General features: G+C 32.9%; 1 protein-coding gene across 5 annotated transcripts in view; it reads right to left on the bottom strand.

Moving 5' to 3' along the window:
* Window positions 1–20,935, bottom strand: part of LOC145255692 (E3 ubiquitin-protein ligase RNF34-like) — a 187,800-nt gene that overhangs the window by 47,270 nt on the left and 119,595 nt on the right. For 2 of the 5 annotated variants that reach the window (XM_080114263.1, XM_080114261.1), the window contains one exon: window positions 4,325–4,406. The exons of the other annotated variants lie outside the window; for them this stretch is intronic. The gene's annotated coding sequence lies outside the window, so the exon portion shown is untranslated. The remainder of the gene's footprint in view (window positions 1–4,324; window positions 4,407–20,935) is intronic. 5 annotated transcript variants of the gene reach the window in all.

Genomic DNA, 20,935 nt, shown 5'->3' with positions numbered 1-20,935 from the left:
TTAATACATTTTCAAAAGATCAGTGCGTGAACGTTAATATGTACAAGCTTGATAAAAATAAACTTATTATGAATGAAGAGATATCCATTTTAGGCAACGGGGTAAATAACTTGTGAACATGTTTTTTTAACTTTACCATTTGGCAGTGGCATCCAAACCGTAACAAATTAATCATCATTTGGTTTAACATTCATTTTACATGCGTTGGATGGCTTAAACAAATTAATTTCCTAGTTAACCTACCTCAGACCAAATCTTAATCTTCATGAGATCTAAGCCTGTTTTTAATACTCACATTACACATCCACAATTTCTTTCCATGCAATGCATGTTCGCAACCTTCACTAACCAGGTTTTACTTCCATACATCACACTGCATACTGTTTGAAGAAATATGGTATAATAAAATTATTGGGTGTTCGTTTGCGCCTGACCTCCATAGAATGTAAATATGTCACAAAGTTTAACAAGGTTTTTTTAAAAGGGGTGAGGGTCCACAATAACACCTTAACTTTAATCTTAATTCACTTTAGCTTTTATTTATTTTTTTGAGTTGAATCATATTGTGTCGAATAAATTTACGTTCTTATTAAAGTGAAAGCCAAAAAAAAAAATTTTAAAAAAAAAGTCAAAACTTTAGACAATTCGACACAAATTTTGCATAACTGTTCTTTTCCTTCTCCACTTGCACGTGGCACTCTTTCAAAAATAGATAAATAATAAGAACGTTACTTGTTATCGTGTCAAAAGAAGGAAAAAATCCTGCTCACATGATTACGCGTCTTTTTTAAAACATTTACATAACCTTTTTATTTTTATTTATATATCTGTTTAAGCTTTTTTTTTTGTCAGTGTACTAGAAGGAATTCAGTTGATTACAACCCTTTCTGCGTGTTCTTTACATTACAATAGCACAACACTGAATCCGACGGCGCAATACTACACCGTTCAATACTGTAAAACTGAAACGAAGCTGTTCTTCTTGAAAAGGGCACCATTTTCTTCTTATTCATATCGATTCTTTGCTTTAAAAAACTAAAGTAATTACGTGTTTACTTTTTTAATATCCCATTTTGCTGTTTCGGATTATTTTACTAAAGTAAAGCTTCATTATTTTTCAAAACTGCTTTTGTTTCTTTATTTTTCGATATTTCGTCGATATTATTTAGTAAGAGTGTTTAGCAGAAAAGCCAACAAACGACTACACGAAAAAATAAATATACAAGAAATAAATGTTACCATAGTCAATAAAAGTTCAGTTCATGTTTTCTTTTTTGTTTTGAAATAGTTTTTAATGCTCTTTACTTTAAATAATTTCAGCGAACCGAAATTAAAACGAAATTTGAGGCAATAACTACTTAAATGCATTTTTATATAAACTACACATGCCATAATCGAATATTCCTCAAGCACAAAATAACGGAAAAAATTAAAATATGTTTATAAATATTCCTTACGTTGACGGAACTCTCTTAAATTGTTAACACACAATGCTCAGATGCCCCTCCTTCAAATTGAAAACGGGGCTCTCCATTTCAAAGTTGCTGCCATTTTGATTTTTTTTTTTTAGCTGGTTCGTGAATTAAAAAAAAAATTATTTTTACAAACTACTTAAAAATATAAACCAATGAACTTTTCTACCATAAAAGTAACTTTTATTGACTATAGTAACATTTATTTCTAGTATATTTATATTATTATATATATAACATTTTCTCTTTGTAAGGAAACATCATTTTGTTGGTCACTCTTTGCTACGAATGGAAACAAAGTAGATATAAAAAATATATTTTCGCGAAAATTATCTTTACTTTCTTTACTTTATTGTGTCTTTCTTTACTTTATTGTGCTTAGGGTAAAATTTTTGAGTATCAAAACCTATGTCTTTACAACCCCCTCCTTTTCATAACCTATCATACTTTCATCAATCACAGTCCATTTTCTGTAGGCTGTTTTTGAACCCAGTCAACGACGAGTACTTCTGCTAGTATAAATATATGGCTTGGGTACCATCTGCTAGAATTGAAACCAAAACATTTAGCGCTAAAGCCTTAGTTGCTACCATTTGAGCTAATGACACATGGCTGTCATTTAATCATCATTAACTCACACAGGAAAGTGAAAATTGACGAGTTCAAAGAATTTTGTCACGCTACATTACCTCCATGTTGGTTCGATTCCATGGATTGATATCACTCCAAGTGCTCATGCTGTTTTAGGGCACAGTGCCGAGTTAATTGCAGAGAATGGCAACATTGGTTTGCTCAACTATACAGAATCTGGCATTGAGGCAAATAACAAGTTCCTATGTCAGTATCGGATAAACAAGTCCCGAAAGACAAACTATCAGATTATATTAACAGACTGTGGGACAAGAGTGATTCCATTGTTATGAAGACAAGAGAACGTTTAAACTGCAGACATCACAAGTCATTAGGTCACAGCATTAGAAGTTGCGAGCAGCTTAAAACTGCAATTCATGGTTGCAACAGTGAATATGAGTCTTTCTTGTGCTTTTTGATGATGATGATGATGCATGTTGAGTTATCTGATACATTGAATTAGTTTTTTCATTGTGTAACCTTCTAGTAGTGTATTTTCTCATTCTAACTGAATATTTGAAAAGCTTGTTTCATGCAGTATCAAGTAGAGGTCTCATTTGTCTCCTTAGCTTCAATAGTTTTAAAGATACAGGCATTTAAAGTTTGTCCGTAAATGCCTAAATTTTGTCTGCCAGGAAATTTATGATCTTTTTGTCCTTGGACTCTTAAAAAGAATGATTTCTATGTTGAATATCGGCTTTCCAACATCTTACCATTGTATACGACCCTATTTGATGTCAAAAATGAACTCAAAGAGCTAAAAAAAGCCTAACCGCTTACATAGGTAAATGTCTGCTTGACCCCTACCCCAACTAAGCCCACTCTGCGTTGCCAGATAAAGAATCTTAACATGTAAGAAATGCCTGTACTAAAATTAATGTTGCATACAGCTTGCACAGTGACAACTTCAGTGACAGTATTAATGCAAGATTTAAATTAGTTCTGAAGGGCGCATTCAGGTATTAACAGTTTTCCTAAAAGGATACCTTGACAACAGTTTAAGAATCTATCACTCCTAGGAGCAGAATAACTGCAGCATAAATACCAAAAAACCTATTTCTATATTCTGATTAACTAGGGGAATATATATATATATATATATATATATATATATATATATATATATATACACACAATTTTTTTTTTTTTAAGTGGATGGTTTCTTACCAACTTCATTTCAGATGACAGGGATTCTAAGACTTGCTATTTCCTATCTCATTTTTTTTCTAATGATTTTTATAAGATTTTCATCTAGAAAACATTAAAAGAAAAGTAACTCTTTACCTTGATCATCTCTCTTGCCTTTAGGATTTGGAGAGTTATGTCCCTTGTACATTACAGATAGAGACAATGTATTAACATGTATTACAGAGCGCTCCTCTCTCCAGATGTTTTGGACTAAATAATTCCTTTCTTCATTTGTAAATGGGAAATAAATTAATTGTTCATTATACAGAAGTTGTAATTTAATTCTTTTTTTATTATTCATCCTATATTTCACAAATACCACAACTACTAATAAACTTTTTTCTTTATCTTAATAGGATAATTAATAACTAAAGTAAACTATCGAGAGTTTGAAAAAAAAAAAAAAAAAAAAAAATGAACCAGAGTAATTTCTGATGAAGAAAAAAAAAAAATAAAATAACTTTACTTTTTATTTTCTTGCTTTGATTATTTGGGAGACAAGAAAAATGCGACTAAACATGCTGCCGAATTTTTTAACATCAAAGACATTTGTAGAAATGAAATGGTTAAAAATGCAATTCAAAAGACCAATCGTCACTCAAATAACTAATCAGAAAACGTCTCAAAGCAGAAAGTTAAAAACAAAAACAAAAAAAAACGCATAAATCGATATAGAAAGCAGAAAAAAATAAAAATAAAACATCTCATTATGGAAATGAGATCTAAATTATCCTTTCCCCTATTTGGAGGACAGATGTTTGTGTGACAGAACGGATATATATTTATAAATACACATTACTCCTTATTAGAGAATGGAAGATTCTTGTAAAAATGTAAAGGATTTGATTAGCGAACTCAGCATTGCCGATTTTATAGTCAACAAGTGTATCGATTAGGTCAATCACACACTTCTATGTTCCTAGCAATACGAGCATATAATAGAAATGCAAAAGATCCTCCACAATAAAGTCCAATGTACTTGTATATAAATATACTTCCACCCCGTTATGTACAAGTTAGTGAATGAAACATACCTTTTTCTAGAAACTGGACAATACAATTTCCTGGAGTGAGGGGAAGCAAGAAAGCTAATAGCAAGTCAGACAAACACCTCATCTGAAATTAATTTGAAAAGAAATCTTCCACTTAATAAGAGTCAATAGTGGGTGGGTTTTTTTTTTTCTATTTAGGTTATCAAAAATGAAAATTTATAGATGAAAAATTACTGAGGTAATTTCTATGATTATTTTTGTAGTATATTGAGACAAATAGCCAGCATGAACACTGACGAAGCAGTTTTTTTTTTTTTTTTTTTTTTTAGCCATTTTTGATGGAGGTTGTACACTAGTTATTCATATTCTGGCAAAATTATTTTGAAAGAAAAACAAAATTTTCTTAAACGATATAAAAATAGGTAAAAAATTAATTATAGATAAAAAGAAATGAAATAATGTTTAAAAAAAAAAAAAATAATAAAATAAATATAAAACAAGAAATTAAAGAAAAAAATACCTAAGTTAATGGATATGACAAAAAATAAGAGCGGCAAAATTGTTGTCTAAAAAAAAAAAATAAATAAAAAAAATAAAATATAAAAATGGCTTCCATTTTCGTCAAAATGAAAAGCAATGAATGTACGAAGGAAAAACTAAGTTAGCAAAAGCTAATCGATAAAAGACATTGTTTCTTGTTTATCTTGTATACGAGAGGGAGATGAAATAAATATTATATAATAGAAATATTAATCAATATAAGATTACATAGATTATTCTAGCAAAGATTCTATGTTTTTTTTTCGTTGCCACAACCCCACAATTTGATGCTGTTGCTACAGCTCTGGTTAAACTGTTGGCGTTAACGTCTTCTGTTAGGACCTTAGAACTCTACCAGGAAGAGCTAACTCTTTCTGTTTCAGGTGGAGTTACCTCCTTCCTTTTACTTCTGTTATGGAAATTCTTGCATGGAGACAGACACTGGGGTGTGTGAACAGAGGGATGGCTTTGAATCTATGTAATAAATATAGGAAATATATTTATTCTGTCCATGATAATTGTGACATACAAATTCAAGTAACATCGGACTAAGACTGACAGACGTAATTTGTATCATTCTATGTGTTGCCTCTTTGTGTTACATGATAAGGACCAAATTATGTTTGTTGCATAGGGGTTTCATTATTATTATGATTATTCTTTGTTTCTTTTTGTTATTTTATTGTTCGTTGTTATTGTTCTTTTTTAAAAGTGCATGTTAGAGTCTTAGAGTCTTAGAGAGAGATGTTGTTGTAAGAGAGATTGTTCGTGTTATGAAGATATTCATATATATTAAAATGTTCATACTTAGAAGTGTTGCTATGAGATGTAGAGTTCACATTGTAAATATGAGATGTCGAGACGTATTTTAAAACACGAGATACACAACATATAACAATTTTCACTTTACCTTTTGGTAGAATCACAACACAAAGACGACGTTTATAAAAACACATGATGGGTTTATTTCTTCTCACGACCGGCCGTGGTTTTCTGAGTCAAGAATTCAAAGCTTTACATTCTAAGTTTCAAAAGTGACCATCTCGCTTCTAGATATTCGAATGTCCATGTCTGGACTGTCGTCTGTCGTCCTCAGACTCTCTCTGACTCTCCCCTAGTTTCTCCTCCCAGTTCTCTTAAGTTTCTAACTATATCGAGAACTTCCCATTTTCCATGACGTCATACACATGTAAAAACATGTGTCTTCTTTCACGTGTTCTCGAAATGCGTGTCCAAAACTTTTTCCTTTGTTTACAAAAGGAATTTTAACCTTTATTCTCAGTAACCTATATTTCCAATATGTTAAAAACATGTTTATTAAATTATCTTGTATAGTTGCATTCCTCAATTGAATTTTTCATAACAGAATTCACATTCTTTTCTTGAAACTATTTTATCTCTAAGCTATACAATGGTTTGTTTTACATTCCATTTTCTAATTCTCTCTCGTAATCTATTTCTAAACCTAATTTACGAGGTTCGAATTTCGTCTATTCTATTTCATTTTAACTAAATTTCTCTATTTTTATACTTACATGAAAAGGGGGCAGCCCTTATCATGTAACATTTGTAAATAAAATGTCTACATCAAGTCAGCTGTGTTTCATTCATTCAGTCAAATGTTTTCATTTCTTAAACTTCTGTCATTCATATGCTACATGCATACATACACAGAAAATCGTCTTTGGGCATAATCTTCTATAAGGCATTAATAGTTATATGCCAACATCCCCATTCAGAAAATTTCCGAGAAAAAAATATTGAAAAGGAAAAAACAATTATTTTTTTATTTTTTTTTTTTATTATTTGTTTTATTTTCATTGGATTTTGGTCAGAACAAATGATTACACTGGGCAACAATTTTTTTACTTTTTGAATGTTGTCTAGATTTCTACAACTGATTTAGGATATTCTTGCGCTGCTGAATCAGAATGGCATCAGTTTCTCTCCATCAGGTCAAGTTTTGTGCTAAGTTGCTTTGAAAAAAAAAAAAAAAATCAGATTTTCTAACAAAATCGATTACATTTTTGTGGCATTATCAGCAGATTTTATCATTATCCTAAATGTTTTTAAGAGAAAAAAATGTTTTGCCAACAACAGATATTGATTACCTGATAGAATCATCGATGACTGTAAACTGAATGGTGTGTATCGATAAAGTTAGATACACGTAAATTATGTGTTGCTTCACCATTGTCCAAATTTCAGGGCTTGAACTTCCATTTCTTTGAACTCCTAGAATGCTCAGTGGTAAGGTTTCTCTTCAGATTCCAACAGTAGTCAACCACTGACCCCAATACCTAGTTTCCATCTCTTTCAGATCCTGATGGAATCTCTCTCTCTCTCTCTCTCTCTCTATGCTCATCACTCATTCAACCTAGGTTCTCAGCAAACCATTCCATATGTGAAAATATGTAGTGCATCTTGACGCTCATATTGCAGCCCAGGTTTTTGAAAGCAATCAGCATGTTGTTGACAAGTTTTGTGTAGTTTATTTTTTATTTTATTTTTTTTTTTTTTAAATATTTTTGGTGTGATTCTACAATAGAACACTTTCTGAATGAGATGACGTTTCAGTCAGCATTTTATTGTTAATTGTTTCAAGTATGCAACTTTGATAAATCCACAAACTTATTATTTACTATTAATCAAATATTTATTAAAATCTCTTACATAAATCTCACCTGTCTGTTTAATTGTGTGTATATGTATGTTTGTCTGCCTAAAACTTTCGACAGAGGTGGCAGATTTACATTTTGAAGCTCGACCATTCGGACGACAAATATCGAAAAATTGGCTAAAACATTAATTCCTTCACCCTCAACTGCACAGTTTTCTACAAGGAAGGTTTTTTTTTTTTGCGTCGCCATTTTTGCAAGTCATCGTATCGGTTGGAATGACTTTACTAATTTCAACTTTCCAAACTTCCAGTCATGTCATGGAGTAGGGGATAAAACGTCAGATTTTCTTTCACTTTCTTTTCCGCTTTCGCATCACAGGTTCGAGCCTGCCTACCTACAACTTTTTTTTTTTTTTTATTCATTTTTTTTTTTTTTTTTGGCTCAACACACACCTCCAAATACCCAGGCAATGCCGAGCACTGAGGCTAGTCAAAAATAAAGGGAAAACAAGAAATTTTTAAAAGCCATATTTAAAAAAAGATTTAGAATTATTTTTCTCCAAGATCTACACCTGGCAATATGTCTACCTGGGCAATGCCAGATAAATACGGCAATAAAATAGAATAAAAATACATGAATGAGAAAATATAAGTTGCCATCCGTTAAGTAAACAGATGCAAGATGTTGGCGAATTTGATTCTTGTTGCTTCTCTCTGAATAAATTCTATGGTTCATGCAATACTTCAGAGACATCTACATGACAAATGATGAATCAATATTTCAAAAGAAGCGAGACATTTCTTTTAGAAAAATCAATAGCTTTATTTAGATCTACAAGCAAGACCTGTTTTTTATTTTAACAAGGGGAGGCATCATTTATTAAGGCTCGAAGGCCATTCAAGAATAAGGGTTAATGAGTCAATGGTGGTTCTTGGGAGAACAGAATAGTAATCGTTAATTGTGGAAATGGGATATAATTTGATTATTTAAGGGGGCGGCTCAACAGGAACTTGTTCGCATTGGACTTTGAAGACGACCATATTTTAGTCAGCTGGAAAGCAGGCCAGCAGAACAGAGTTCCATGAGCAGGTAGTTCTAAGGAAAAAGCTTTGTTCGTGGAATCTGCTTTAAGATTTAAGCACAGATAGAGAGTGGAGGAAATTGTTGATAGTGGTTGTAGCTAAACGAGTTTTTTTTTGGGGGGGGGGAGAAAGTTTGAAAGGGGGGGGGCAAATTGAAGCACAGAGGAGCACTTGCCATGAAAATAACAATAGAGCAGAGACAGGCTTGCAACGTCTCTTTTGTGGGAAAGGGGTTGTAGGAAAGAGAAATGGGCATCAACTACTAGATTTCGAAGCCAAAATTTGATTTTGAACTTCAGTAGACAATGGATACTCTCTAAAAGAGTCCCTGTGCAATGAGGTGTTTATAGCGGCAATGGTTGCAGTTCTCCTGAGCCAGTAAGTCCAGTTGCAAGAATTTAATGATTAGAGCAAGTGTTACAATAAGGAGAGAAAAGCATGTGTTATTTCCTTTCTCCTAGATTAGTTACCCAGAGTCTAGTTCACACTATTTCAAAAATAGCTGAGAGGAAGAGACAGATTTATGGCCATTAGAAAAATATTTACAACCACGTCATACCTAATATTACCTAAATGAACAATTTAAATACTGGCCAGGCTTAACATTCCTTAACTTTGGTGATCAGACAAGAAGTGATGTATGCTGTTATTGTAACAACAAATTTCTAGATCCCTGGGATAAACAAATACAGCCTCCACATCGGAAACGAAAATATTTTAGTAGAATATATTTGTTGTTTTCAAGTCGGTTTCTATTTAAGATACATTTAATAATGCAAACTTTAGCTTACTTTAGTACTTGTGCATCAATGTTTTATTTGATCCGTTTTATGTCATATCAACCATTTATGGATTATTTAATTCCAAATAAAGTTGTCAAATATAATTCTAAGGTGGATAATTATTTTAGAGTACCAGAATATGCTGCTCTTCGGAAGAAATTTTACAGTGAAAGCAGAAACATTACTCTTAGAAGAGAACTTAGGAAGAGTTGGTTGGTTGTTTTATGGCATATCAACCCTGTTCGGGTTATTTAATGCCGAATCCAAAGATTTTGAAGAAAATTTTTTTTAATAGAATATATTTGTTGTTTTCACGTCGGTTTCTATTTAACCCATAGTTGTGACCCTAACAGGTACTACCACTCCGGGTCAGAGTGGACCTGGGAGCAATGGTAATTAAAGGGTGGCTCCACACTCCCTAAAGCCCACAAGCTGGGGCCTCACCACTGGATATAGTTTAAGGTCATATCCATTGAGGGACTTTTACCCTCTGAAGGGGGGCAGTCGGTGTATTCTAATGCTCCACCAACAGGGCCCTGTCGATGGGAGACACAAAATTAACTAATTTAATTTATCTTCATTATTTACAATTGATAGAAAATAGATATTATACAATCACACAGTCAATAGATTGGCCTTAATGTATAGTGACGCTGCAGAGAGCTCATAAGATAAGCGGCTACAATTAGCTTAGGTCTGCCGCAAAGAGACAGTGATTGCATGCAGCAGCAAAACCTGGCACTGTCCGACTTCAAGGCAATGGTTGAAAATGTGTTACTATGTTAATAGGAGCAATAAGCAATATTGCGATCTGTAGGAAATAAAGGAAAGGAGAGAAGAAAGTTGATCTCGGGTTTACTTTTGACAGCTTCGTAACTCTCGCATCCCTTATTTTATCCTTTTGTTCTTGCACTCCATAAGCGATGTTTCTGACAAAAGGGGAAGAATTGCTGTTTTCTGAGTCAACATTTATCCATCTAACACTAATCATCGGCTGTTTTTTTTTACCTTGAAGTTTTTTTTTTAGCTTCTTATATTAAGTGGCTTCATGCCTTGTCTGGACAAATTTTCAGGAAAAAAAGTCATTTGATGCCACACAGCTAACATTCCGAGTATGGTTAGTTGTATTGGCATTTGTGTTTTGTTATCAGTGATTAATTTAGATTAATATGCCTCAACGGAATTCGGTCATTATTAGTTAGAATAAGAACTCTAAAATCTTCGTAAGGGAGATATAAAAGTGAGGCAAAGCTATTCTGTTTGGGGAATTCATTTTACCTCTCCCGAGATGGATATTCTTCTAGTTTATCATATATCAAAAGCAACGCACATTCTGAGAATGTTGAAAATAATGAGTATATGTGCAAATATACTTGTCTAACATGTCTTGCTATCCCCCTCTCCTCTATGAATCATTTTTTTTTCCAGATTAATATCTACATTATATAATATTTATTTTATCTCCATCTCATATACAAAATAAACAAGAAACGATATCTTTTATCGATTAGCTTTTGCTAACTTAGTTTTTCCTTCATACATTCATTACTTTTCGTGTTGATGAAAATGGAAGCCATTTTCTTTTCGAAACACATTCCAATTTTCCCCGTTCTTTTTTATTTTCGTTAACTGTTAACGAAGGTATTTTTTTTTTCATTTCTTGCGTGTGCGTATTTTTTTTTTTTTTTTTTACTCTTTCCTTGTTTTGGTTTAATTATTTTTTCCATTTATTTTATTTGCATTATCTATTTTCAATTCACTTCGGACATTTTCCAATTCTTTAAGAAAAGCTTTGTTTTAATTTCATCAAAATAATTTCTCCAAATTTCTTTCGTTTTGTTATTCTTATATACTTGCATTGTCAGTAACATGGAAATGTGTTATTCGCCTAATGGATACAGTCGTTTACTATGAAATCTGCTATGCCAAGTTCTCGAATCCAATTCTTTACGTTCAGACAAGAATCTGTCACATAAATAAAATGCATTTATAAATATCTATCTATCCAGTCACACAAGTCTAAATGACTAATAAGAGAGGAAAGGATGCAAATCTGTGTCCATGATGAGAAGTTTTATTTCTTATCCCCCCCCCTTTTATTTCGATACAGATTAATGCTTTTTTTTTTTTTTTTTTCTTTTTCATTTTTTTAATAAATTTTCTGGTTCTTTATGTGAGCAAGGATTGGTCGCTTATAATTTTCATTATGTGTATTATTCGCTCCATCCTAAAAAGGATCACGTGATCAAAATTCAAGAACTTACATTCCAAATAATGATTGACCCCCCCCCACACCCCCAGCTGTTCTTGATGTTTTCATGAGGGATAAAAATGAGGTTCTCAGCTGAGAATCCTTGTTCGCAGTTGTGTGTACAAGAAATGTATTTCTCTGATCCTTTCACAAAATTTAATTGTTCAGTTACAAAGAAATTTGGACGATTGTCTTATAACTACCTGGAAATGCTGAGGGAATAAAAAACGAACAAAAAAACTGAAGATAAGAGAAAACGCGCATTGCTGACCGGTTTTGTTTTTATTTTTAAATGAAAATTTGACTTGTGTTTATGGGGTGCTTCTTGGATAAGATTTTACTGCATCCTTTACATTTTTATGAGTCTCCGAGTTTGACATGGAAGATTTTAGAGTTCAGAAAGATAAACGTGAAGGTCAGAGGTCACAAAGATATAGTCTAAATAGTTTGGAACTGTTTACAATCTATATTGTGCTTCAGCATCAAATGCAGAAAAATAGGTTGACTGATCAGCTTAAAAAAAAAAAAAAAAATTTTTTAAATACTAATGAGTCACCAAATACTGAAGTGAAGTGGAAAGTTATTGTCATGAGAAAAAAAAAAAACATAAAAATTGTTAATTTGCTATTTTATGCATAGATGATCAGAAAGTGTAGGTTAATACCTTTCAACAGTAAAGTAGACGATTTAAAGATCCATCTCATTGACTACAACATCGAGACGTTAAAAAAGGCGCTATTCCCTTTCTTCATAAAAGATTCAGAGCATTATGTATATTTATATATATAAACTCCACGAGACTTGTTGACCTTAGTTTATAATTAAAATGTTGCAAATGAAAAATGTGACAGACTTATGCTTGAATAAAAAAAAAAAAACTAAAATCATCCTTTCTCAAAGATAATATAAATAGTCCTGAATTGACTAACTTGCAGCTAAATGATAAAATAACTGATAGAGAATAATAATGGCTAAAATTTGGTACAAACCTCTGATTTTTGTGCAATATGTGACGTCCGATTAATGTTAAAAAAAAAAGAAAAAAAAAGACGCGTATGTGTGGTCCCCCTCTGGTGCTGCATGTGAGATGACGCCACAAAAAATAGCAAAGAAATGATTAACATTGCCTCACATTTTCGCCAAGTTTCAGAAAAAGCTAATGGATGGGGCAAAATGTCATTTTTTGCAATTTGGGGGCATTTGTGACCTCTTTTGGGAACGCTGAATCCCTGTAAAAATGGACCAATGGTGCTGTTTCATGCTTTAAGTCATGTATATTTGAATTCAGCACCATGGAAAACCACTATATAGACATACATATCAAGTTTTTGAGTAATATGAAAAAAAGAGCTCTAAGAAGGCATGTTTTATTTTTAAAAGTCCCAGAGGGATGCAAACCAGAATTTTGCTAAGGTCACCCATACTGAATTTATATTAAGAACAATAGCCTCCATATTTTGGTCAAGTTTCAGAAAAATCTAATGGAGGGATCAAATGCTATGGGGGCAAAAAGTGTAACTTTTGGCCATTTTTGACCTCTTGAGCCCCTGAGGACGCTGAATCCCAGTGTAAATGGATAAAGATGCACTTTCAGACCTTAACGTGTATATTTGAGTTGACCACTGTGAAAAACCACTATATAGTCAGATATATCAAAATTTTGTTGGGAAACAGGAAAAAAAGAGCCACAAAAAGGGGCGTTTTTAGTACTAAAAGTCTCCAGGGACGTGAACCAGAATTTTGCCAGGATCACCCATACTGGATTTATATTAAGAACAATGGGTTCCACATCTTGGCCAAATTTCAGAAAAATCTAATAAATGGATCAAAAGTTATGAGGCAAAACGTGTAATTTTTAGCCATTTTGGGGTATTTTTGACTTCTTTTTAGCCCCTGGGGACGCAACGGGAATTTTTGCAGAAAAAAATTTTTTTACTGTGCACATCTATTTAATGAAATACAATTTGTGACAAAATTTCAGGAAAAACTAATGAACGGTTATCTGGCAATCGTTTGAACTAATGGACACCATTGAAAACATAGTTCCCTCTCCGATATATCGGCGCGGGGAAGGGGGGGGGGCTAAAAAAAGGAAGAAAGGAAATAAAGGAAAAAACGAGGAAGAGGAAAAGAAAAAAACCAGTCGCATCTTATATGCTGCTGGGTCTCATTGAGACGAAATGAGATGACACCACCTTAGCTAAAAAATATATTTTTAGAGAAGGTGCATAATTTGGAGTCACAAGTTCAGACTGCAGCATGTGGATATAAAGTACTGAAATGTAACAATTTTAACCACAGAATTTTAAGTTAAGGTACAGAATAGTTAACAATTTGTTTTTATAATTAACCACTGTTACAGCTACCTTAATGAAAAAATTCCTGACAGTTTTGCTTTTGAGCGATTCAAACTAATGAGGTGTGGTTAACAACTCGTCAATCACTATAAAGTCATTTCGGTTAACTTACAAAGTTTTAATACGAAAGTGAATACAAACATTTTTATGGATTTTTTTTATTTTTTTAATTTTCTTAGTCACTTTCATTATTTAATACTGTTTTTACTTGACTACACAAAAACTTTGTTTACTAAATACGGAACAAAATATTTCACAATAACAAAAACAAAATTAGATTTAAAGCAAATACCAGGCAACGCCAATCTTCACTTCCTGGTTCCAGTTCCAATCTTATTTTCTTTTAAAAGAAGTCAAAAGCAAAGAAACATATTCCTCCATACAGCAGACTCCCTCCTTTCTTAACATACTTTTCAAGAATGTCAGGATGTCTGTTGACGAAAGGAAAGAATGTCACCAGAAAAGTGTTCTTGAAACATGTTACTAGTAATAAGGTCTTCTGCTTGGATGATTTGTGAACGGATGATGAGAGTGGCGATTCTTTTATATGGAAAGCAAATATGCAAGACGCAAAAAGAGAGAGATACAGGCAAGAGAATAAGGAAAGAAATACAGAGATATAGACGAGAGAGAGAGAGAAAAAAGAGATACAGGCAAGAGAGAGAGAGAGAGAGAGAGAGAGAGAGAGAAACTTCTTAGAAGAGTCTTCACCTATATTTATGTTGGGTAACCACCCATTATCAATTCAGGCTTGCAGCTCTTTATTATATTCTACACAAGCTCTTGCAAGGATGTTATACTTCGGTATTCTGTTGCATAATTTTCTTGATAGCTGATCAAACTACTTCCATGATACTGTCCAGTTGGTACATTGGTCGAATTTCACGTGCAAGTCCGGCTGTTTCAGCCCTATTGTCACACCCAGAATGAGAGCCGCCTCAGCAAACATATCTTGCCTCATTCATCAATATGCACGCCACCAAATTTCTTGACATCAATCCTTAAGTCGAATACCAATGGCCTGCTGTTTACCAGTCTTAAGGAGATTCTTGTTGGTCATTGTTAAAGTTATGCTGCCAACATCATGGATTAGAAGGCATTGCCTATCTGCAATCAGAATTGTAATACATTTCTGTACTTGACAGAACCAACTCATGAGGAGCAGCCAGAATAAACCAATGCCATCCGCTCTAACCCATTGATCATTACCTTTATTATGGGGAACATTTCTAGTTTATATGAAGAGAGTAGTGCTGGCCTCTTGCAGATTGCCTCATTTTTCAGACACCTTGATGCAACATGTTCTTGTGACTGGCACCAATAATAAAAGCAGTATGTCTTGCTTTGCCCCTGGGTTGCCGACAATCTCTAGCAAAGTGATTGGGATTTCCATACTTGTGGCACAGCACTGCTACTGCGTCCTGCTGGTCAGGGATTGAAGGTGAGTTCACAGGCACAGAAAGAATTCTGTGTTGCCCAACACTTTTCAAGGATGCCAGTTTGTTGACAGGAGGAAAGAATGACACTAGAAAAATGTTCTTGAAACATGTTGGAGTAATACAAATCTTCTGCTCCAATGATTTAGGAGTGAATGAAGGGAATCCTTTAATATGGAAAGCAAAAATGAAAAACAAAAGTTTTAGAATGATATAGAGGCAGAGAGATAGAGAGAGGTGCAAAGGAAATAAAATGTGTGAAAGAGGAAGATTGATGGAGGGGGGGGAATAGAGTGGAGAGAACTGCATAGAAATAAGGCAATTGTTTTTTTTATACTCAATTCTTATCTTTTTTTTTTTTTTTAAATCATATTCAAATGACAAAATTAACAGAAAAAAAAATATTTCAATATTTGGTTTTTCAGAAGACGAATTGGCATCAAAAAATTCTTGTAAGGAAAGGCGGAAGAAAAGGAATGGCCACTTACAATGGAAACCAAGTTAAATTCAGCTTTTCTCTGTTCAAGACTACAATAAGCAGAGGACGTTTTTACAAATTCTATTAGACGAAGAATCCAAGCATCTTCATAAGAATCGTTCTATCGATCTTCACGCTCGAGTCAGAAATACCATTCTCATCACTAAACACAGGTTGAATGGACATTTAAGAATATTTGTAATTCTTGTTACATTAACCAGGTCCAATAGGATAACTTTCTCTTGGGTATACAAGAGAGAGTGATGGAGGAGCGGCTAGAGTTTATTACTTGAAACGAGGATGGTAGCGTCATATCTTTCCTGGAAAACTAGACAGACAGGGATTTTTACAGATACAAGATACCGGAGTTTTCCGGTTATATAATTTGGATAAAATTTATGACACTGTAACCAATCCAAGGTATTGTAATCTGCTTAAGACACTAAACTACATAAGAAAGCAGAACTTGTGTTTACTTTTGACAGCCTTATAACACCCACTTCCCTTATTTTGTCCTTTAGTTCTCACATTCCAGGATAGATGCTTCCAACAAAAAAGGAAGAACTGTTTTCTGGGTCAAAATCTATCTATCTAATATTTATTGTTGCCAAGTTTTTGATGTTGAAGTAGTATTTTGTTTTTTAGCACTTTACATCAAGTGGTTTAATGCCTTATCTGGGGCCCACTTCCACGAACTTTTTCTTTTATTAAAAATTGAATATAATGATATCTAATTTATTCCACCGCTAAAACGTTCATAGATGAAGCAACGATTGTTAAAACATGTAACCATTTTGAAAAGAATGACGGAAATAAATGGTCAACAAAAAATCCAAATTGAATGATAAAAAAAGTGAAAAAAAAATAATAAACAATGTAAACCCTGAATTGCTCCTCTCCCCCCACCCCCACCCGATTATTACTACTGAAACAATCGTTATTAATAGGGCGGGGAAGACAATTTTTATGGGAGGAACCACAGATGGTTTTGAAGATATGAAGCTACGCTGGCTGGCGTAATGTTGCAGGGCACGATTTCTATATGTATTAAGATACCCCCCTCTTGTATACGAAAGGGATGGTCATGCTTTTGGACTGGTTGACATAAGAAATGATAAATATCAGCACTTAAATGGTGTAAACAACCATTAACAAGGGTTGCGGAGTCGGGGATAGAGGTTTTGGAAGGAGGTGGACTAGTAAGAATGCTAGCAGTTTGATTTGTTTTGTTGTTTAATCTCCGAAGAATCAGCAGTTATTTTAAAATATTTCCATATTCAGACTAAGAAGTCTGAATCAGATATTTCTGTATTCAAAGAGTCAGAGTCAGAATATTTAGAATCATAAGAGTCCGAGTTGAACTTTATACTTTCTGATTCTTCAACCCTGCCATAAATCACGATTTTTTAATTCGTCTTTAGATATTTATGGAAAAGTACAACATCCAACTAATATAACTGACCACAATATTGAATACGTTTGCATAAAACATGTAAAAATTTACCAAGCTTTGTAAGCTGTACTACAAAGCAATCGAAGGTGAAAGAAAATGAATTGGAAGAACTGGACAAGACTTTAAATGATTAAAAACTTGATTTATGTCTCCAAACTGTCGATTAGAATGCACATTTCTTACTTTCAGTTCAGACAAAAGACATTCTTCATACAAACATACGAAAGCTAAAGATTTTGATGTTTTTTTAATTGGAAGTTACGCTGTTTACATAGAGAATTTGGCAAGCAGCATGTAAATTGCTATACAAAGCAATGTTCATACAGATTTTCAATGTCCATTTTTGGACGGCAGGATATGAATGTACAGTATTGAAATATAACAAGTTTAACTACAAAATTGTTAGGTTGTGGTACAGAATAGTTAATTTTTTTTTTATAATATTTTTAATTTTTCAAGGCTTTCTCCAGACAAAATTCAAGTTTTCAGAACAAAAATTGGTATATAAACAACGATATATATATATATATATATATATATATATATATATATATATATATATATATATATATATATATATATATATATATATATATATATATAAATTAATTAACAAAGTCATTTCTATTTATCTCTTTATTCCATGAAGTAGTTTTGAAGGTCACAGTTATTTACCAGAAGTTCTCTAACACACAACAAAATTGATCAACTATTTACAGTTTTCGCCAGTTTTGTGTTTAGTGCCAGCCATGTGCAATTTCAAGGCACTTACATCCATTTTGCTCAAAATACACAACAATATGCCTGTCGACAATCATATTTACATTCCTTGTATTATATTTGGCCAACCAAGTGCGATTAAATGTTATTTTCCCCATTATAGATTGGTGCACACTGTGTTCATTTCACTTTTAAAATGTTGAGTTTTTGGTATTGTGGATACAAGAGTTACGTCCCCTTATCACAAAAGCATCTACTGTTATTACATAGAAATTGTCAAGTAGTTTCTTAAGGAACATAACTCTTGCATACACAATAACACAGCGCCATTTCAGAACAAGATATTTCGATTTTATTTTCAAGACTTAATATTTTTGAGGAATTTTTATTAATAGTTCAAAAATAAAAGTATTTATTTAGATTTTATTTTTAATATTTCGACAAATTTTTACTGGGCATAAAAAATACAATTTTCAAGGCCTATTTGAGACATTTTCCATATTTTCAAGGATTTTTCAAGGTAATAGAAATAAAGCATTTTCAAGGCAAAAGTCAAAATTCAAGGACTTTTCAAGCCTATGCAAACCCTGTAAAGCTACATACTGTCTGTAAAATTCCAAGCAGCATGTTGCTTCATAGGCATAAAAAATTGTGCTTACCAGCTTTTCTTTGTATTAATTTATTGTTATCATTGCTATATTAACATCGAAATGGGTTATTATTATTTAAATCAATAATATAACAATGTGTTGAAATATATGAAAATATAGGATAGAGAAAAAAATCCATAGATATTCATATACCTGCTTAATTTGCAAAACTACTTTTTAAACAGTCTATAATAAATTAATGCTTGGTGTTATTCATTTGTAATTTTATTGTTTACTTTCCAATATACCTGCAATAATTTTCTAGATATTAATAGTAATTAATTAATATTAATAAAAATTAATGATAAACCACAAAAAAGTTTCTTAAAAGATGCTCATTAATTATCGAGATAATTTAAATGAAACTAATGTCTTAACCAGCTAGAAAGATATACCGTAGGGCATAAGAGTTTAAGAGAGAGAGGGGGGGAGATAATTGCACCCTCTCAGTGTGCAAAAGAGGTGGCCCTTAAAAACAATTTCTTAAATTTGTGTCCCTCCCTTTCACTATTTTTTTATTTTATTATTAAAAAAAAATAAAAACAAAAAAAATCCTCCCCTACACATTAAAATATATGAAGACTTTTGGCTCTATATCTTTTCAGAAGATACATTTAATAATACAAACTTTAGCTTACTTTAGTACTTGTGCATCAATGTATCCAACAAAGTTTTATTTGATCCGTTTTATGTCATCAACCACTTATGGATTATTTAATTCCAAATAAAGTTGTCAAATATAATTCTAAGGTAGATAATTATTTTAGAGTACCAGAATATGCTGTTCTTCGGAAGAAATTTTACAGTGAAAGCAGAAACATTACTCTTAGAAGAGAACTTAGGAAGAGTTGGTTGGTTGGTTGGTTGTTTTTGTTTCACGGCATATCAACCCTGTTCGGGTTATTTAAAGCCGAATCCAAAGATTTTGAAGAAAATTTTTTAATAGAATATATTTGTTGTTTTCACGTCGGTTTCTATTTAACCCATAGTTGTGACTAACAGGTACTACCACTCCGGGTCAGAGTGGACCTGGAAGCAATGGTAATTAAAGGGTGGCTCCACACTCCCCAAAGCCCACAAGCTGGGACCTCACCACTGGATATAGTTTAAGGTCATATCCAGGACCCCCATTGAGGGACTTTTACCCTCTGTAGGGGGGCAGTCGGCGTATTCTAATGCCCCACCGACAGGGCCAGAACTTAGGAAGAGAGAAGTATTACTCTTAAAAAAAAACACCCAAGAAAAACATTACTCTTTGATATTGATAATCTTTATTTTCAACATAATTGAACTTCAGGACCGTCGTCTAGTATTTATTTAAGAAAAATAAAAAATAAAAATCCAGTTTTGAAGAATCATAATACGGTTTAGAATGAATTTATAGATACTAGAGTATGACATGGCCAACGGATTGATCAAATCAAACCTCTCCAACCTCCTATCTAGCAGAAGTTAAAGTCAGGGTAGAAGTGGACAAATGGTGACAATTTCTGCTATACATTTTCTCAGTAACAACTGATGGCTTGATTGCGACAGACAGCGACGATCAAAATGGTATCAAGCAGCATCTCAAAAAAAAGCAAAGAGAGATGCGGATAAACGATGAAACTGCAATAAAATGTTAAGATAAACCAAATTTATCATTATTATGCAAGTTATTACTATTTTATGTATAAACAAATATTGCACACACACACACACACACATATATATATATGTGTGTGTGTCTAAAGAAGCTTTGAAAAAAAAAAAAATGCAAAAATAAAAATAAAGAATGCAGTTTAAATTACCGGAAGAAAAAAAAAAATTAATTATAACCTATCACAGACTAAGCACCTACATAAGACTTCTAAAAAGTTTAAAATGATAAAAGAGAATACATATATACTAGCATGGGTGCCCGGCGTTGCCTGGGTGTTTGGAGGTGTGTGTTGAGCAAAAATAAAAAAGTGGTAGTAGGAAGGCAGGCTCGAACCCGTACTGTGAAGGAGGAAAAGAACGGAGAAAAAACGCAATGTCTTTGCTGTTATGACCACCATCAAACCGAAAGTGACGTAGATTTAAATTAAGGCTAGACAATCGAAAAGAGGGGATGACTTTCGAAAATATTGGCGAAAAAAGTGACCCTTCCCTGTAGAAAAGGGCCCAATTGAGGGTGAAGAAATTAACGTATTTAGCCAATTTTTCGGTATTTGTCGTCTGAAGGTAGAACTTCAAAACGATACTGGTCTTGTGAAAATCCGTCGCCCCTCTCGAAAGTTTTAGGCAAACATGCATACATAC

Source organism: Euprymna scolopes, chromosome 31 (assembly GCF_053919585.1).
Source record: "Euprymna scolopes isolate OS-2025 chromosome 31, ASM5391958v1, whole genome shotgun sequence".
Lineage (NCBI taxonomy): Eukaryota > Metazoa > Mollusca > Cephalopoda > Sepiida > Sepiolidae > Euprymna > Euprymna scolopes.
Note: the sequence above shows the minus strand (reverse complement) of the source record. Positions and strands in the feature narration are given on the sequence as shown.